Source organism: Saccostrea echinata, unplaced genomic scaffold (assembly GCF_033153115.1).
Source record: "Saccostrea echinata isolate AGI-Se365-2 ecotype Australia unplaced genomic scaffold, CSIRO_AGI_Sech_v1 ptg000010l, whole genome shotgun sequence".
Lineage (NCBI taxonomy): Eukaryota > Metazoa > Mollusca > Bivalvia > Ostreida > Ostreidae > Saccostrea > Saccostrea echinata.
The window spans coordinates 717,003-736,199 of record NW_026889759.1 but is presented as its reverse complement, the minus strand read 5'-3'; positions in this window follow the sequence as shown (position 1 = coordinate 736,199).

Sequence of the window (19,197 nt, the reverse complement as noted above, 5' to 3'; positions counted from 1 at the left end):
AAGTTCTATTCTCACTTACAAGTCAGAGTTATCTTTCTTTGCCCATTGTCTACACACTAGGTAAATAGGGAAAATGACGGTACCGAAAATCTGCAAAATGTGGAATCTGATTTCAAAACAAATTATATATTTAGTATCTGTAGAATAACCTCTGTTATACATAATAATATCTTGAAAAAATATTAAAAAACAAAAAAGTTGAAAATTGACTAAACAGAAGTTCACTTCCGGTTCGGACAGGAAGTACCGGAAACACACGAAAATAACTTCGAAACAAAGAGAATGTCATGATCTAATATCCCTGTTAATTTCACATCTTTACCTCAAACCGTTTCCGAGAAAAATTCCGGACAAAAGTCCACTTAAAAATTGGAAACTCGGCAGTAACTTCGGACCGGAAGTGAATTTTTCAAAAAACGGAATTTTATATAAACTTCATATATCAGCCTACTATCATGTGAAAAATTGTGAAAATCTATCCAACCATCTCTGAGTAATCGCGCTCACAAAATTTGGGAGGAATAATAATAATAATAACAATAACTAGACTCTTGTTGCCATGGCAACAAAAAAGTCTTCCGTTCTTCTAAATCTGTAAGAATTTGCTTTTTTCTGTGTAAAAAACATACATATCATATTTACTGTGAAAGAAAAAAATAACTGGAAAAAGTCCTTTCAGTACTTAAGGTACTTTGATTTTCATTATTAATCTTGTATAATACATTTTGCACCTATAAGAGATATACGTATATCATTTGCAATTTTAAAAAAAAATTGTTTGCAATCATTTCTAAGACAAACAAACAGACGAACGAACAGCGTACTATCATAAACTTCACTGTGTATATGTTTTGGCATAATTGTGATGGTGTTATAAAAAAATTTAATGAATTAAGTTAGTATCACATTAAACGTAAAGTCACTGAGTTTTGTAAAGTTATAATATCAAGATTTGACAGCATACCTATAAGACAGATTATTCAATTACAGTAATTCTTCAGCAATCGATTGATTGATTGATTATACGTATGTTGTTTAACGTCTCTCTCCAGAATTTTTCAGTCACATGGAGATGCCACCACTCGCCGGTGGAGACTGCAAATTTTTGTCCTATACTTTGGCACTAATCGCAATTGAGCAGTGAGGAATCTTTTTTATGCCAGCACCTTCTGCGACAAGGGACCTCGATTTATACGATCTCATCCAAAGGACCGGTCTCCACGTCCCACAGTCGAAGTTCATAATACCGAGATATTTTATTTTTTATTTTATTCTATTCTTTCACAAATTTATTGCATCAAATTTACTTAAAGATCATACTTCAAGATCATTTCGAACTCAGGCTACTTAATTGCAGTGCATACAGCGTCAAGTGATTTTGATTGACAGGTCAACACACGTGCACTTCGTGTGATACTTTTTAAGCTGAAAAATATACAGGATGTGACCATGACTGATTATGAAATCAGAAAACATCTAATAAAGAATGGGTGTGACCGATAAAGAACTAATTTTTGGTCTGGATCGGGATTAAGAGGGAATCTCTCCTCTCTCTCTCTCTCTCTCTCTCTCTCTCTCTCTCTCTCTCTCTCTCTCTCTCAGACATGTAAATTGAACATTTCATAATTATAGAATATGAAATTCTGTATACATGTAAATGGTAATGTTATTCACATGTTCCAGATTTAAATCTAAAACGAATATATAATTCAAATGCCTAGCTGCACGAACGTCTCCAAATATTAATCAAAACGGGGGGAGGGGGGGGGGGGCTTCAAAGGAATTAGATAATTTTATGTTTTATGAATTATAAGGAAAAGTACGGACGTCAGTTGCATGTACATGATTGTATATCATTGCATAAAATTGTGTTCATTCAGATATACTTATCCCACATATCAACAGATCTGTACAATTTTTTTATCATGTTTTTTTTTTCAAAAGAAACATATAGCGTACCATTATTTCACACACTCTTTAACTCTTTGAGTATTTCACAAGAATCCAAGAATCGCCTTTTCACATCTTTTATAATTCCTTGGGTATATAGAGTATAGATCATGTGTCATAAATAATTTAACCTTTTATCAAATATATATGTAATAACCAAATCTAATCTATAGATTGATTTTCTTTCTTTTCAGTGGCATATATCAATTTATTTATAAAGGCTTTAAAACAGTACTGTATTACAATTTTCTATCGCTCAATTCCTTTTTTGAGTGTATGTAATATTTTTTAATATCGAAAGTAAAACTCGGAAATCGGGATAATTTCGCATTCAAATCATAGAGAATAATAAATCGTCTGCATTATAGAAGGCTTATAACTATCGTATTCTGAACTTAATATACGAAATAGATAAAACTACATGCCTGTCCATCACTATAAATGTATATTCAGTGCTTATAATATATTTACTTGAATTAGCTACCTAGCATATATATATTAATTTTTTTTTTAGATATATTCATGTGTAAATCAATTAACTGTCAATACAGACTTACACTACACTGGCAACTTCAAACTTTACATGCACTGGAAGCGGTAACCAACGTACTCTTAAATTTTGAAGAGTGAATATAGAACGTCTAAATATTTTGATATGGAGAGTGTATATGTCTCTGACGTCATCGATACTATTTCCGCCTTTATCTCGAAAGTTCTATTCTCACTTACAAGTCAGAGTTATCTTTCTTTGCCCATTGTCTACACACTAGGTAAATAGGGAAAATGAGGGTACCGAAAATCTGCAAAATGTGGAATCTGATTTCAAAACAAATTATATATTTAGTATCTGTAGAATAACCTCTGTTATACATAATAATATCTTGAAAAAATATTAAAAAACAAAAAAGTTGAAAATTGACCAAACACAAGTTCACTTCCGGTTCGGACAGGAAGTACCGGAAACACACGAAAACAACTTCGAAACAAAGAGAATGTCGTGATCTAATATCCCTGTAAATTTCACATCTTCACCTCAAACCGTTTCCGAGAAAAATTCCGGACAAAAGTCCATTTAAAAATTGGAAATTCGGCCGTAACTTCGGACCGGAAGTGAATTTTTCAAAAAACGGAATTCTATATAAACTTCATATATCAGCCTACTATCATGTGAAAAATTGTGAAAATCTATCCAACCATCTCTGAGTAATCGCGCTCACAAAATTTGGGAGGAATAATAATAATAATAACTAGACTCTTGTTGCCATGGCAACAAAAAAGTCTTCCGTTCTTCTAAATCTGTAAGAATTTGCTTTTTTTCTGTGTAAAAAACATACATATCATATTTACTGTGAAAGAAAAAAAAACTGGAAAAAAGTCCTTTCAGTACTTCAGGTACTTTGATTTTCATTATCAATCTTGTATAATACATTTGGCACCTATAAGAGATAAACGTATATCATTAGCAATTTAAAAAAAAATTGTTTGCAATCATTTCTTAGACAAACAAACAGACGAACGAACACCGTACTATCATAAACTTCATTGTGTGTATATTTTGGCATAATTGTGTTGGTGTTATAAAAAAAATATAATGAATTAAGTTAGTATCACATTAAACGTAAAGTCACTGAGTTTTGTAAAGTTATAATATCAAGATTTGACAGCATACCTATAAGACAGATTATTCAATTACAGTAATTCTTCAGCAATCGATTGATTGATTGATTGATTATACGTATGTTGTTTAACGTCCCTCTCCAGAATTTTTCACTCACATGGAGACGCCACCACTCGCCGGTGGAGACTGCAAATTTTTGTCCTATACTTTGGCACTTATCGCAATTGAGCAGAGGGGAATCTTTTTTATGCCAGCACCTTCTGCAAAAAGGGACCTCGATTTATACGATCTCATCCAAAGGACCAGTCTCCACGTCCCACAATCGAAGTTCATAATACCGAGATGTTTTATTTTTTATTTTATTCTATTTTTTCACAAGTTTGTTGCAGCAGATTTACTTAAGATCATACTTCAAGATCATTTCGAACTCAGGCTACGTAATTGCAGTGCATACAGCGTCAAGTGATTTTGATTGACAGGTCAACACAGGTGCACTTCGTGTGATACTTTTTAAGCTGAAAAATATACAGGATGTGACCATGACTGACTATGAAATCAGAAAACATTTAATAAAGAATGGGTGTGACCGATATAGAACTAATTTTTGCTCTATGTAAATGGATAGGAGGATCGGGATTAAGAGGGAATCTCTCTCTCTCCCCCCCCTCTCTCTCTCTCTCAGACGTAAATTGAGCATTTCATAATGACAAATCTACCATTATAGAATATGAAATTCTGTATACATGTAAATGGTAATTATATTCACATGTTCCAGATTTAAATCTAAAACGAATATATAATTCAAATGCCTAGCTGCACGAACGTCTCCAAATATTAATCAAGACGGGGGTGGGGTGGGGGGGGGGGTGGGAGTCTTCAAAGGAATTAGATAGTTTTATGTTTTATGAATTATAAGGAAAAGTACGGACATCAGTTGCATGTACATAATTATATAACATTGCATAAAATTGTGTTCATTCAGGTATACTTATCCCACATATCAACAGACCTGTGCAATTTTTTTTCATGTTTTTTTTTCAAAAGAAACATATAGCGTACCATTATTTCACACAGAATCGCGTTTTCACATATTTTTTTTAACTCTTTGAGTATTTCACAAGAATCCATGCCCAAGAATCGTCTTTTCACATCTTTTATAATTCCTTGGGTATATAGAATATAGATCATGTGTCATAAATAATTTAACTTTTTATCAAATTTACATGTAATAACAAAATCTAATCTACAGATTGATTTTCTTTCTTTTAAGTGGCAGATATCAATTTATTTATAAAGGCTTTAAAACAGTACTGTATTACAATTTTCTATCGCTCAATTCCTTTTTGAGTGTATGTAATATTTTTTTTAATATCGAAAATAAAACTCGGAAATCGGGATAATTTCGCATTCAAATCATAGAGAATAATAAATCGTCTGCATTATAGAAGGCTTAGTAACTATCTTATTCCGAACTTACTATACGAGATAGATAAATTGCATGCCTGTCCATCACTATAAATGTATATTCAGTGCTTATAATATATTTACTTGAATTACATACCTAGCAGATATAGTAATTTTTTTTTTTTACATATATTCATGTGTAAATCAATTAACTGTCAATTCAGACTTACACTACACTGGCAACTTCAAACTTTACATGCACTGGAAGCGGTAACCAACGTACTCTTAAATTTTGAAGAGTGAATACAGAACGTCTAAATATTTTGATATGGAGAGTGTATATGTCCCTGACGTCATCGATACTATTTCCGCCTTTATCTCGAAAGTTCTATTCTCACTTACAAGTCAGAGTTATCTTTCTTTGCCCATTGTCTACACACTAGGTAAATAGGGAAAATGACGGTACCGAAAATCTGCAAAATGTGGAATCTGATTTCAAAACAAATTATATATTTAGTATCTGTAGAATAACCTCTGTTATACATAATAATATCTTGAAAAAATATTAAAAAACAAAAAAGTTGAAAATTGACTAAACAGAAGTTCACTTCCGGTTCGGACAGGAAGTACCGGAAACACACGAAAATAACTTCGAAACAAAGAGAATGTCATGATCTAATATCCCTGTTAATTTCACATCTTTACCTCAAACCGTTTCCGAGAAAAATTCCGGACAAAAGTCCACTTAAAAATTGGAAACTCGGCAGTAACTTCGGACCGGAAGTGAATTTTTCAAAAAACGGAATTTTATATAAACTTCATATATCAGCCTACTATCATGTGAAAAATTGTGAAAATCTATCCAACCATCTCTGAGTAATCGCGCTCACAAAATTTGGGAGGAATAATAATAATAATAATAATAACTAGACTCTTGTTGCCATGGCAACAAAAAAGTCTTCCGTTCTTCTAAATCTGTAAGAATTTGCTTTTTTCTGTGTAAAAAACATACATATCATATTTACTGTGAAAGAAAAAAATAACTGGAAAAAGTCCTTTCAGTACTTAAGGTACTTTGATTTTCATTATTAATCTTGTATAATACATTTTGCACCTATAAGAGATATACGTATATCATTTGCAATTTTAAAAAAAAATTGTTTGCAATCATTTCTAAGACAAACAAACAGACGAACGAACAGCGTACTATCATAAACTTCACTGTGTATATGTTTTGGCATAATTGTGATGGTGTTATAAAAAAATTTAATGAATTAAGTTAGTATCACATTAAACGTAAAGTCACTGAGTTTTGTAAAGTTATAATATCAAGATTTGACAGCATACCTATAAGACAGATTATTCAATTACAGTAATTCTTCAGCAATCGATTGATTGATTGATTATACGTATGTTGTTTAACGTCTCTCTCCAGAATTTTTCAGTCACATGGAGATGCCACCACTCGCCGGTGGAGACTGCAAATTTTTGTCCTATACTTTGGCACTAATCGCAATTGAGCAGTGAGGAATCTTTTTTATGCCAGCACCTTCTGCGACAAGGGACCTCGATTTATACGATCTCATCCAAAGGACCGGTCTCCACGTCCCACAATCGAAGTTCATAATACCGAGATATTTTATTTTATTTTTTATTTTATTCTATTCTTTCACAAGTTTGTTGCATCAAATTTACTTAAAGATCATACTTCAAGATCATTTCGAACTCAGGCTACTTAATTGCAGTGCATACAGCGTCAAGTGATTTTGATTGACAGGTCAACACACGTGCACTTCGTGTGATACTTTTTAAGCTGAATAATATACAGGATGTGACCATGACTGACTATGAAATCAGAAAACATCTAATAAAGAATGGGTGTGACCGATATAGAACTAATTTTTGGTCTGGATCGGGATTAAGAGGGAATCTCTCCTCTCTCTCTCTCTCTCTCTCTCTCTCTCTCTCTCTCTCTCAGACATGTAAATTGAACATTTCATAATTATAAAATATGAAATTCTGTATACATGTAAATGGTAATGTTATTCACATGTTCCAGATTTAAATCTAAAACGAATATATAATTCAAATGCCTAGCTGCACGAACGTCTCCAAATATTAATCAAAACGGGGGGAGGGGGGGGGGCTTCAAAGGAATTAGATAATTTTATGTTTTATGAATTATAAGGAAAAGTACGGACGTCAGTTGCATGTACATGATTGTATATCATTGCATAAAATTGTGTTCATTCAGATATACTTATCCCACATATCAACAGATCTGTACAATTTTTTTATCATGTTTTTTTTTCAAAAGAAACATATAGCGTACCATTATTTCACACACTTTTTAACTCTTTGAGTATTTCACAAGAATCCAAGAATCGCCTTTTCACATCTTTTATAATTCCTTGGGTATATAGAGTATAGATCATGTGTCATAAATAATTTAACCTTTTATCAAATATATATGTAATAACCAAATCTAATCTATAGATTGATTTTCTTTCTTTTCAGTGGCATATATCAATTTATTTATAAAGGCTTTAAAACAGTACTGTATTACAATTTTCTATCGCTCAATTCCTTTTTTGAGTGTATGTAATATTTTTTAATATCGAAAGTAAAACTCGGAAATCGGGATAATTTCGCATTCAAATCATAGAGAATAATAAATCGTCTGCATTATAGAAGGCTTATAACTATCGTATTCTGAACTTAATATACGAAATAGATAAAACTACATGCCTGTCCATCACTATAAATGTATATTCAGTGCTTATAATATATTTACTTGAATTAGCTACCTAGCATATATATATTAATTTTTTTTTTTAGATATATTCATGTGTAAATCAATTAACTGTCAATACAGACTTACACTACACTGGCAACTTCAAACTTTACATGCACTGGAAGCGGTAACCAACGTACTCTTAAATTTTGAAGAGTGAATATAGAACGTCTAAATATTTTGATATGGAGAGTGTATATGTCTCTGACGTCATCGATACTATTTCCGCCTTTATCTCGAAAGTTCTATTCTCACTTACAAGTCAGAGTTATCTTTCTTTGCCCATTGTCTACACACTAGGTAAATAGGGAAAATGAGGGTACCGAAAATCTGCAAAATGTGGAATCTGATTTCAAAACAAATTATATATTTAGTATCTGTAGAATAACCTCTGTTATACATAATAATATCTTGAAAAAATATTAAAAAACAAAAAAGTTGAAAATTGACCAAACACAAGTTCACTTCCGGTTCGGACAGGAAGTACCGGAAACACACGAAAACAACTTCGAAACAAAGAGAATGTCGTGATCTAATATCCCTGTAAATTTCACATCTTCACCTCAAACCGTTTCCGAGAAAAATTCCGGACAAAAGTCCATTTAAAAATTGGAAATTCGGCCGTAACTTCGGACCGGAAGTGAATTTTTCAAAAAACGGAATTTTATATAAACTTCATATATCAGCCTACTATCATGTGAAAAATTGTGAAAATCTATCCAACCATCTCTGAGTAATCGCGCTCACAAAATTTGGGAGGAATAATAATAATAATAACTAGACTCTTGTTGCCATGGCAACAAAAAAGTCTTCCGTTCTTCTAAATCTGTAAGAATTTGCTTTTTTTCTGTGTAAAAAACATACATATCATATTTACTGTGAAAGAAAAAAAAACTGGAAAAAAGTCCTTTCAGTACTTCAGGTACTTTGATTTTCATTATCAATCTTGTATAATACATTTGGCACCTATAAGAGATAAACGTATATCATTAGCAATTTAAAAAAAAATTGTTTGCAATCATTTCTTAGACAAACAAACAGACGAACGAACACCGTACTATCATAAACTTCATTGTGTGTATATTTTGGCATAATTGTGTTGGTGTTATAAAAAAAATATAATGAATTAAGTTAGTATCACATTAAACGTAAAGTCACTGAGTTTTGTAAAGTTATAATATCAAGATTTGACAGCATACCTATAAGACAGATTATTCAATTACAGTAATTCTTCAGCAATCGATTGATTGATTGATTGATTATACGTATGTTGTTTAACGTCCCTCTCCAGAATTTTTCACTCACATGGAGACGCCACCACTCGCCGGTGGAGACTGCAAATTTTTGTCCTATACTTTGGCACTTATCGCAATTGAGCAGAGGGGAATCTTTTTTATGCCAGCACCTTCTGCAAAAAGGGACCTCGATTTATACGATCTCATCCAAAGGACCAGTCTCCACGTCCCACAATCGAAGTTCATAATACCGAGATGTTTTATTTTTTATTTTATTCTATTTTTTCACAAGTTTGTTGCAGCAGATTTACTTAAGATCATACTTCAAGATCATTTCGAACTCAGGCTACGTAATTGCAGTGCATACAGCGTCAAGTGATTTTGATTGACAGGTCAACACAGGTGCACTTCGTGTGATACTTTTTAAACTGAAAAATATACAGGATGTGACCATGACTGACTATGAAATCAGAAAACATTTAATAAAGAATGGGTGTGACCGATATAGAACTAATTTTTGCTCTATGTAAATGGATAGGAGGATCGGGATTAAGAGGGAATCTCTCTCTCTCCCCCCTCTCTCTCTCTCTCAGACGTAAATTGAGCATTTCATAATGACAAATCTACCATTATAGAATATGAAATTCTGTATACATGTAAATGGTAATTATATTCACATGTTCCAGATTTAAATCTAAAACGAATATATAATTCAAATGCCTAGCTGCACGAACGTCTCCAAATATTAATCAAGACGGGGGTGGGGTGGGGGGGGGGTGGGAGTCTTCAAAGGAATTAGATAGTTTTATGTTTTATGAATTATAAGGAAAAGTACGGACATCAGTTGCATGTACATAATTATATATCATTGCATAAAATTGTGTTCATTCAGGTATACTTATCCCACATATCAACAGACCTGTGCAATTTTTTTTCATGTTTTTTTTTCAAAAGAAACATATAGCGTACCATTATTTCACACAGAATCGCGTTTTCACATATTTTTTTTAACTCTTTGAGTATTTCACAAGAATCCATGCCCAAGAATCGTCTTTTCACATCTTTTATAATTCCTTGGGTATATAGAATATAGATCATGTGTCATAAATAATTTAACTTTTTATCAAATTTACATGTAATAACAAAATCTAATCTACAGATTGATTTTCTTTCTTTTAAGTGGCAGATATCAATTTATTTATAAAGGCTTTAAAACAGTACTGTATTACAATTTTCTATCGCTCAATTCCTTTTTGAGTGTATGTAATATTTTTTTTAATATCGAAAATAAAACTCGGAAATCGGGATAATTTCGCATTCAAATCATAGAGAATAATAAATCGTCTGCATTATAGAAGGCTTAGTAACTATCTTATTCCGAACTTACTATACGAGATAGATAAATTGCATGCCTGTCCATCACTATAAATGTATATTCAGTGCTTATAATATATTTACTTGAATTACATACCTAGCAGATATAGTAATTTTTTTTTTTTTACATATATTCATGTGTAAATCAATTAACTGTCAATTCAGACTTACACTACACTGGCAACTTCAAACTTTACATGCACTGGAAGCGGTAACCAACGTACTCTTAAATTTTGAAGAGTGAATATAGAACGTCTAAATATTTTGATATGGAGAGTGTATATGTCCCTGACGTCATCGATACTATTTCCGCCTTTATCTCGAAAGTTCTATTCTCACTTACAAGTCAGAGTTATCTTTCTTTGCCCATTGTCTACACACTAGGTAAATAGGGAAAATGACGGTACCGAAAATCTGCAAAATGTGGAATCTGATTTCAAAACAAATTATATATTTAGTATCTGTAGAATAACCTCTGTTATACATAATAATATCTTGAAAAAATATTAAAAAACAAAAAAGTTGAAAATTGACTAAACAGAAGTTCACTTCCGGTTCGGACAGGAAGTACCGGAAACACACGAAAATAACTTCGAAACAAAGAGAATGTCATGATCTAATATCCCTGTTAATTTCACATCTTTACCTCAAACCGTTTCCGAGAAAAATTCCGGACAAAAGTCCACTTAAAAATTGGAAACTCGGCAGTAACATCGGACCGGAAGTGAATTTTTCAAAAAACGGAATTTTATATAAACTTCATATATCAGCCTACTATCATGTGAAAAATTGTGAAAATCTATCCAACCATCTCTGAGTAATCGCGCTCACAAAATTTGGGAGGAATAATAATAATAATAACTAGACTCTTGTTGCCATGGCAACAAAAAAGTCTTCCGTTCTTCTAAATCTGTAAGAATTTGCTTTTTTCTGTGTAAAAAACATACATATCATATTTACTGTGAAAGAAAAAAATAACTGGAAAAAGTCCTTTCAGTACTTAAGGTACTTTGATTTTCATTATTAATCTTGTATAATACATTTTGCACCTATAAGAGATATACGTATATGATTTGCAATTTTAAAAAAAAATTGTTTGCAATCATTTCTAAGACAAACAAACAGACGAACGAACAGCGTACTATCATAAACTTCACTGTGTATATGTTTTGGCATAATTGTGATGGTGTTATAAAAAAATTTAATGAATTAAGTTAGTATCACATTAAACGTAAAGTCACTGAGTTTTGTAAAGTTATAATATCAAGATTTGACAGCATACCTATAAGACAGATTATTCAATTACAGTAATTCTTCAGCAATCGATTGATTGATTGATTATACGTATGTTGTTTAACGTCTCTCTCCAGAATTTTTCAGTCACATGGAGATGCCACCACTCGCCGGTGGAGACTGCAAATTTTTGTCCTATACTTTGGCACTAATCGCAATTGAGCAGTGAGGAATCTTTTTTATGCCAGCACCTTCTGCGACAAGGGACCTCGATTTATACGATCTCATCCAAAGGACCGGTCTCCACGTCCCACAATCGAAGTTCATAATACCGAGATATTTTATTTTATTTTTTATTTTATTCTATTCTTTCACAAGTTTGTTGCATCAAATTTACTTAAAGATCATACTTCAAGATCATTTCGAACTCAGGCTACTTAATTGCAGTGCATACAGCGTCAAGTGATTTTGATTGACAGGTCAACACACGTGCACTTCGTGTGATACTTTTTAAGCTGAATAATATACAGGATGTGACCATGACTGACTATGAAATCAGAAAACATCTAATAAAGAATGGGTGTGACCGATATAGAACTAATTTTTGGTCTGGATCGGGATTAAGAGGGAATCTCTCCTCTCTCTCTCTCTCTCTCTCTCTCTCTCTCTCTCTCTCTCTCTCTCAGACATGTAAATTGAACATTTCATAATTATAGAATATGAAATTCTGTATACATGTAAATGGTAATGTTATTCACATGTTCCAGATTTAAATCTAAAACGAATATATAATTCAAATGCCTAGCTGCACGAACGTCTCCAAATATTAATCAAGACGGGGGGGGGGGGGGGGCTTCAAAGGAATTAGATAATTTTATGTTTTATGAATTATAAGGAAAAGTACGGACGTCAGTTGCATGTACATGATTATATATCATTGCATACAATTGTGTTAATTCAGAAATACTTATCCCACATATCAACAGACCTGTACAATTTTTTTATCATGTTTTTTTTTCAAAAGAAACATATAGCGTACCATTATTTCACACACTCTTTAACTCTTTGAGTATTTCACAAGAAACCAAGAATCGCCTTTTCACATCTTTTATAGTTCCTTGGGTATATAGAGTATAGATCATGTGTCATAAATAACTTAACCTTTTATCAAATATAGATGTAATAACCAAATCTAATATATAGATTGATTTTCTTTCTTTTCAGTGGCAGATATCAATTTATTTATAAAAGCTTTAAAACAGTACTGTATTACAATTTTCTATCGCTTAATTCCTTTTTTGAGTGTATGTAATATTTTTTAATATCGAAAGTAAAACTCGGAAATCGGGATAATTTCGCATTCAAATCATAGAGAATAATAAATCGTCTGCATTATAGAAGGCTTATAACTATCGTATTCTGAACTTAATATACGAAATAGATAAAACTGCATGCCTGTCCATCACTATAAATGTATATTCAGTGCTTATAATATATTTATTTGAATTAGCTACCTAGCATATATATTAATTTTTTTTTTAGATATATTCATGTGTAAATCAATTAACTGTCAATACAGACTTACACTACACTGGCAACTTCAAACTTTACATGCACTGGAAGCGGTAACCAACGTACTCTTAAATTTTGAAGAGTGAATATAGAACGTCTAAATATTTTGATATGGAGAGTGTATATGTCTCTGACGTCATCGATACTATTTCCGCCTTTATCTCGAAAGTTCTATTCTCACTTACAAGTCAGAGTTATCTTTCTTTGCCCATTGTCTACACACTAGGCAAATAGTGAAAATGAGGGTACCGAAAATCTGCAAAATGTGGAATCTCATTTCAAAACAAATTATATATTTAGTATTTGTAGAATAACCTCTGTTATACATAATAATATCTTGAAAAAATATTAAAAAACAAAAAAGTTGAAAATTGACCAAACACAAGTTCACTTCCGGTTCGGACAGGAAGTACCGGAAACACACGAAAACAACTTCGAAACAAAGAGAATGTCATGATCTAATATCCCTGTAAATTTCACATCTTTACCTCAAACCGTTTCCGAGAAAAATTCCGGACAAAAGTCCATTTAAAAATTGGAAATTCGGCCGTAACATCGGACCGGAAGTGAATTTTTCAAAAAACGGAATTTTATATAAACTTCATATATCAGCCTACTATCATGTGAAAAATTGTGAAAATCTATCCAACCATCTCTGAGTAATCGCGCTCACAAAATTTGGGAGGAATAATAATAATAATAATAATAATAAAAAGAAACAATACAATCACTATAAGTCTTCCGTTGTGAACGGAAGACTTAATAAAAAGAAACAATACAATCACTATAAGTCTTCCGTTGTGAACGGAAGACTTAATAAAAAGAAACAATACAATCACTATAAGTCTTCCGTTGTGAACGGAAGACTTAAAAAGAAACAATACAATCACTATAAGTCTTCCGTTGTGAACGGAAGACTTAATAATAATAAAAAGAAACAATACAATCACTATAAGTCTTCCGTTGTGAACGGAAGACTTAATAATAAAAAGAAACAATACAAACACTATAAGTCTTCCGTTGTGAACGGAAGACTTAATAATAATAGACAACAGTCGGAAAACAATAAGGTCTTCCGAAGGAAGTCGGTTGACCTTAATAATATCAAGTAAACTAATTGTTCCGTGAACAATAAGAGACCTTTCCACCTTTTTTACGTGTTTCCGTGTCATTTGGGTTGAAAAATGCAAAAATGCCATCCTCCCAAAAAATGTACCGTCAACAGGGATCGAACCCAAAACCCTTGGTTCAAAGGACAGGCGCGCTACCACTAGACTACGTATTCCGATGAAGATATACGTAGTAAACTAATTGTTTAGGAATAAATAGGAATAAAAACACGTGGAGATTTGTTTGTTATGGAATGTAGTAATCTGTATTAAATAATTTTGAGAAACATGATTGGTGTATAATACACATTCTGATTTTCTGTTAAAAAAATGATTTGAGTTGGTTTTTATATTTAATGAATTGAATTTATCATTTAGAGCCTTTGATGCATTAGAACTGCAGTGTTGAGACTTTTAGTAGTTTGTTTACAAATATTATATAAAAAAAAGTCGGGTTCGGGTTGACTGAATAATTTATCCTGAAAAAATAGGTAAGATTTAAATAAACATTTCTGTGTGGGTTGAATTAAATGTAACTAGCATAAATTAAATTTCAGACATGCATTTTTGGAAGAAAAGGGTGTCAATGATTGCGTGAAAATTTATATAATAAGGAAAATCGCTATTTTCGAGATTCATTCGATAAATATTAATTCTAAATTAAATTGAAATAAATTCCACATACTGAAGAAAGCAAGAATGCCTGATATCAAAAATTTCATATCATTTCAAGAGAATCGAATGCTATTAACAACAACTGAAGAAATAGCCGATAAAAGCTTTAATTCATGTTTATGTGCATCAGCACCTAAATTTCAGGTAGAAAAAATATGTAGTGTTTGTCGAAAAGATTCCTAATTTCGTTATACTTTGGAGACTCAATATAAAACTTTCAGGAAACTTTCTTTATAGTCTCTTCTGCAGTACCCTGGAATTTTATGTCAATCCGAGTTGTTGTATGAGTTATAGAGAAATATTCTACGTTGCTATTGGTTTGATTTTTTTTTTATATTCGTTTAACACCCCCTCCCACCCTGCCCTTTTGATATTCTCTGAAATGAAAAGCATATTTTTTTCTTCCTGATATTAGCTTAAAAGTATAACAGAATACATCTTCTTAAGCTTTTCCTGACCCTTGGGTCATGGGTCAATGGGACAAAGATCAGGTGTAAAAAATAATAATAATTAAAAAAAAATGGTTTTTGTTTAGACACAAATAAATTGAAAACTGGGTAAAATATTTCTATATTCTTCTCATGAACCTTGGGTCAAGATGAAAGGTCAAGGTCAACGGTCAAAACCATTTTAAAAGTTTGGATTGGTCATATCTTTGCAATAAATGCATACATTAGTATATTGCAAACCTAAATAGAATTCATAGAAGACACACTATAAACCCTGTAAATTCTAGAGAAAAATATTGATTAACAAAAACTTGAAAAATTGAACTTTTTGAATTCACTTCCGTTTGCGACCGGAAGTACAAACGACGAAAAATAAAGGTCGATCAGCATATCTATATGCGATGCTCTATCATGTCCGTGAGTTTCACTTTCATATCTTAAGCCGTTCTCGAGAAAATTATGGGACAAAATTCCATTTAAAAAATACAATTTTCCCCAAAAATCGCGAACGGAAGTGAATTTCAAAAAAGTGAGGGACATCCCTGGAGATATTTTGATGATGCATTATCCCTGAAAAAATCTTCTGAATTGAACCATGCACAGCTGAGATATCGCTTGTACTATGAAAAGTGGAATAACTAGAAACTCATTGCGAGCAATGAGAGGTCTTCCGTTCGATTTTGAAAATAGAATTGTAAATTCAAGCTGAAAGAGTGAGAAAAAAAATTCAGACACTCTGGAGATTTAACCCAGGTCGACAGCGTGAAAATACAACGTGCTAACCATTTTTAAAAGAGGCTCTCTTAACCCTACAGATATTACAGAAAAATATTGAAGATGAAAAAATCGATTTTTTAAATTCGCTTCTGCAAGCGACCGGAACTAACGACGACGCATGAAAAGGTCCCTTCGCCAAACTAGAAATCATGTTCTATCATCTCTAACAAAAAAAAGGACTCAACATCATTTATAAAGTTGAAAACTTAAATTTAAGCAAACATATTCGGGATTAAACCCAGATCGCCTTCGTGAAAATTCAATATGGAAGCCACTACACCAGCGCAATTTTACCAGCCATCATCGATGTTTACTTTGTATCATTGCCTGAAGTAACGAGCGTCAGGGAGGTTAAAAGTTTTTTTTATATAGTGCGGAATTATAGAATGAGAGCTAGCTAGCCAAATTTTGTGCAAGCAGATTCACATCGGAATTCGTTACTTGAGTTTAAACAATAACAAATAATCTATTACTGATGAAATGATGATACCGTTTACTTCCTTTATTCAACTTTTTATTCCATGCAATTCCATGTACCTGTATTTCATACAAACGTGTCCGTGTAATCATTTTCTGCACTTCTGCATCACACCATTTTTCTACTATGAAAGAAGAGTCACGATACATTACGTCACGAGTAAATCTTCGCGCCTTTTCTTTGAAATGTATGTTCTATTGAATGGTCTCCATTCTCATATATACTATTGTATACCGTACAAATTACTCATTTTATTGCATTTGGAGGTCAGGGTATTTATGTTTTCAAAGACAGATTATCCATTTCATAATCTGAAAGATCCAACAATTCCTTCATATTTCATTGATCCTTATGGTAGTTTCGTTCAACAAGACGCTCGGCTGTCTTCGTAAACTCCAACCTGCCAATCGGCAATCCTCGACTGACTCCGCTATGCTCCATACAAACCTCGGAAGTGATTAGTGGAGAAATATGCATCAAATCGATTACATTTCTCCGCCGGAAACTGCCTTGTAACTCATTTCATATTTCACTCTGCATAAAGTTGTTCAAACATTTTTTTCTCTTGTCTAATTCTTCCTTGGATATTGGTTTTGATCACAACACCACGTAAGTAGTCTCTGAATGCAAAAGTTAGTGTTGGGGTGCTTCAAAGTAACTCAGACTTCAAAGGTATAACATTTGGAGGAATTTCAAATAAGATCACATGACTGTATCAGCAACATGGTAGAACACCATTGACGTCCGAGGTTAGTGTGCGAGGAACGAGCCACCCGGGGAGCTCTGAGTGCCGACCTGCTCGTCGGAGTTTGCGAAGACAGCCGCCATTTTGGACCCGCTTCAAATTTAGAAATGCGAATATCTAGAGTTTGGATTGATCAATTCTAAAATAAATTATATATAAAGCATTTTCTGAAGAGCCTCTATTAACCCTACTAATATAAAAGAAAAATATAGAAAAACAAAAAAGTTTAAAAATTCGACTATTTTAAATTCGCATCCGGGAACGACCGGAAGTACTGACGACGCACAAAAAGGTAATTCCCCTCATCTAGAAATCATAATCTATCATCTCTAACAAGTCTCCAGTTCATATCTTAAACCATTTTTGAAATCAGAAAACTGTCAATAACCTGGCACCGGAAGCGAGTTTTTCAAATTTTTCTTCTGAGGAACAAAGTTCATTTGACGACGTATAATTCCTGAAAATTTCATTTAAAACCACAGAATAGTTTTCGAGAAATCTCCTGCACAAAATTTTGGGGGAAAAATAATAAGAAGAAGAAGAAAAGTAGAAACACTATAAAGTCATCCGTGAAGACGAAAGACCTTAATAATAATAATAATAGAAAACAGAAGAAAAACAATAAGGTCTTCCGAAGGAAGTCGGAAGACCTTAATAATAAGAAACAGTAGAATCACTATAGATCTTCCGTTGAAAACGGAAGATCTAATAAGAACCAGAGTAAAATCAATATGTTCCCAAACTTCGTTTGGGGAACACAATAATAATAATAAGAAACAGAGTAAAAACAATATGTTCCCAAACTTCGTTTGGGGAACATAAATATTAAACTTACTCATGGACTGGTTCTTCATCTCCTATTAAATATTTTCGGAATCTCAGACACCCGAGAGCAGACTTCGGACTACGGACTTTTCAGATAAGGGAAAGTGTCAAAATATAATTTAGATAAAATGAATATTTTTTTTGAAGTCTTGATTATCGATATATACATTTTGTTTATATTTGTATGATTAAAACAATCATACTCTGTGAACACATTTATGAAGTGTGGGTATGTGTGTGTTGGGGGGGGGGGGGGTGTCCCTCACTTGTCGGAGAATTATAATAATAATGTAATGCTCTATACCCAAGAGATTGTTCGATTTTGTAAATTTTAATTTACCATCCTTTTCCAACAAACCCGTGGGTCAAGGTCTAGGACTAAAAAAAATTGACTAAAATCTTATAGAGTGTACAGTCTGTAAATAAAAAAAAGAATAAAACTCTGTCAAAGCAGTAAATGGCGTCCTCAAAAAAAATGTTTTGTTGATTTAAAGAAAAAAATACCTGGTCTAGGGGAAAAAAAGAAAACATTACCCCATGTCACAAACATATTACATCTTTTTTCATACCCCACTATCATAGGATCCACATATATTTGAAAGGAGAGGGTGAAGAGAAAATAATATTTACGAACCAAAGCAAAGAGCTTTGAACCACACTCGATTATATAACTCTAATTTACAATATTTTTTTCTTTTAAAATATAACTGAATATCATATTCTCATTGGATGAGCCAAGCGTGCTTCAATTTAGGCAAGTATCTAAAATCTGGGGCCTCCACTGGATCCAGGAATCTTAGATTCTGGGAATTTGAAAAACAGACTTTTTGATACAAAATGCATTAATTTATTTTAAGTTCGCATCGACGCATTACAATGAAGAATGTGTATTTAGATCCTGTCCATGATTATAATGTACTTTGAATTATCGAGGGAATTGCATGAACACTATCAGTCTT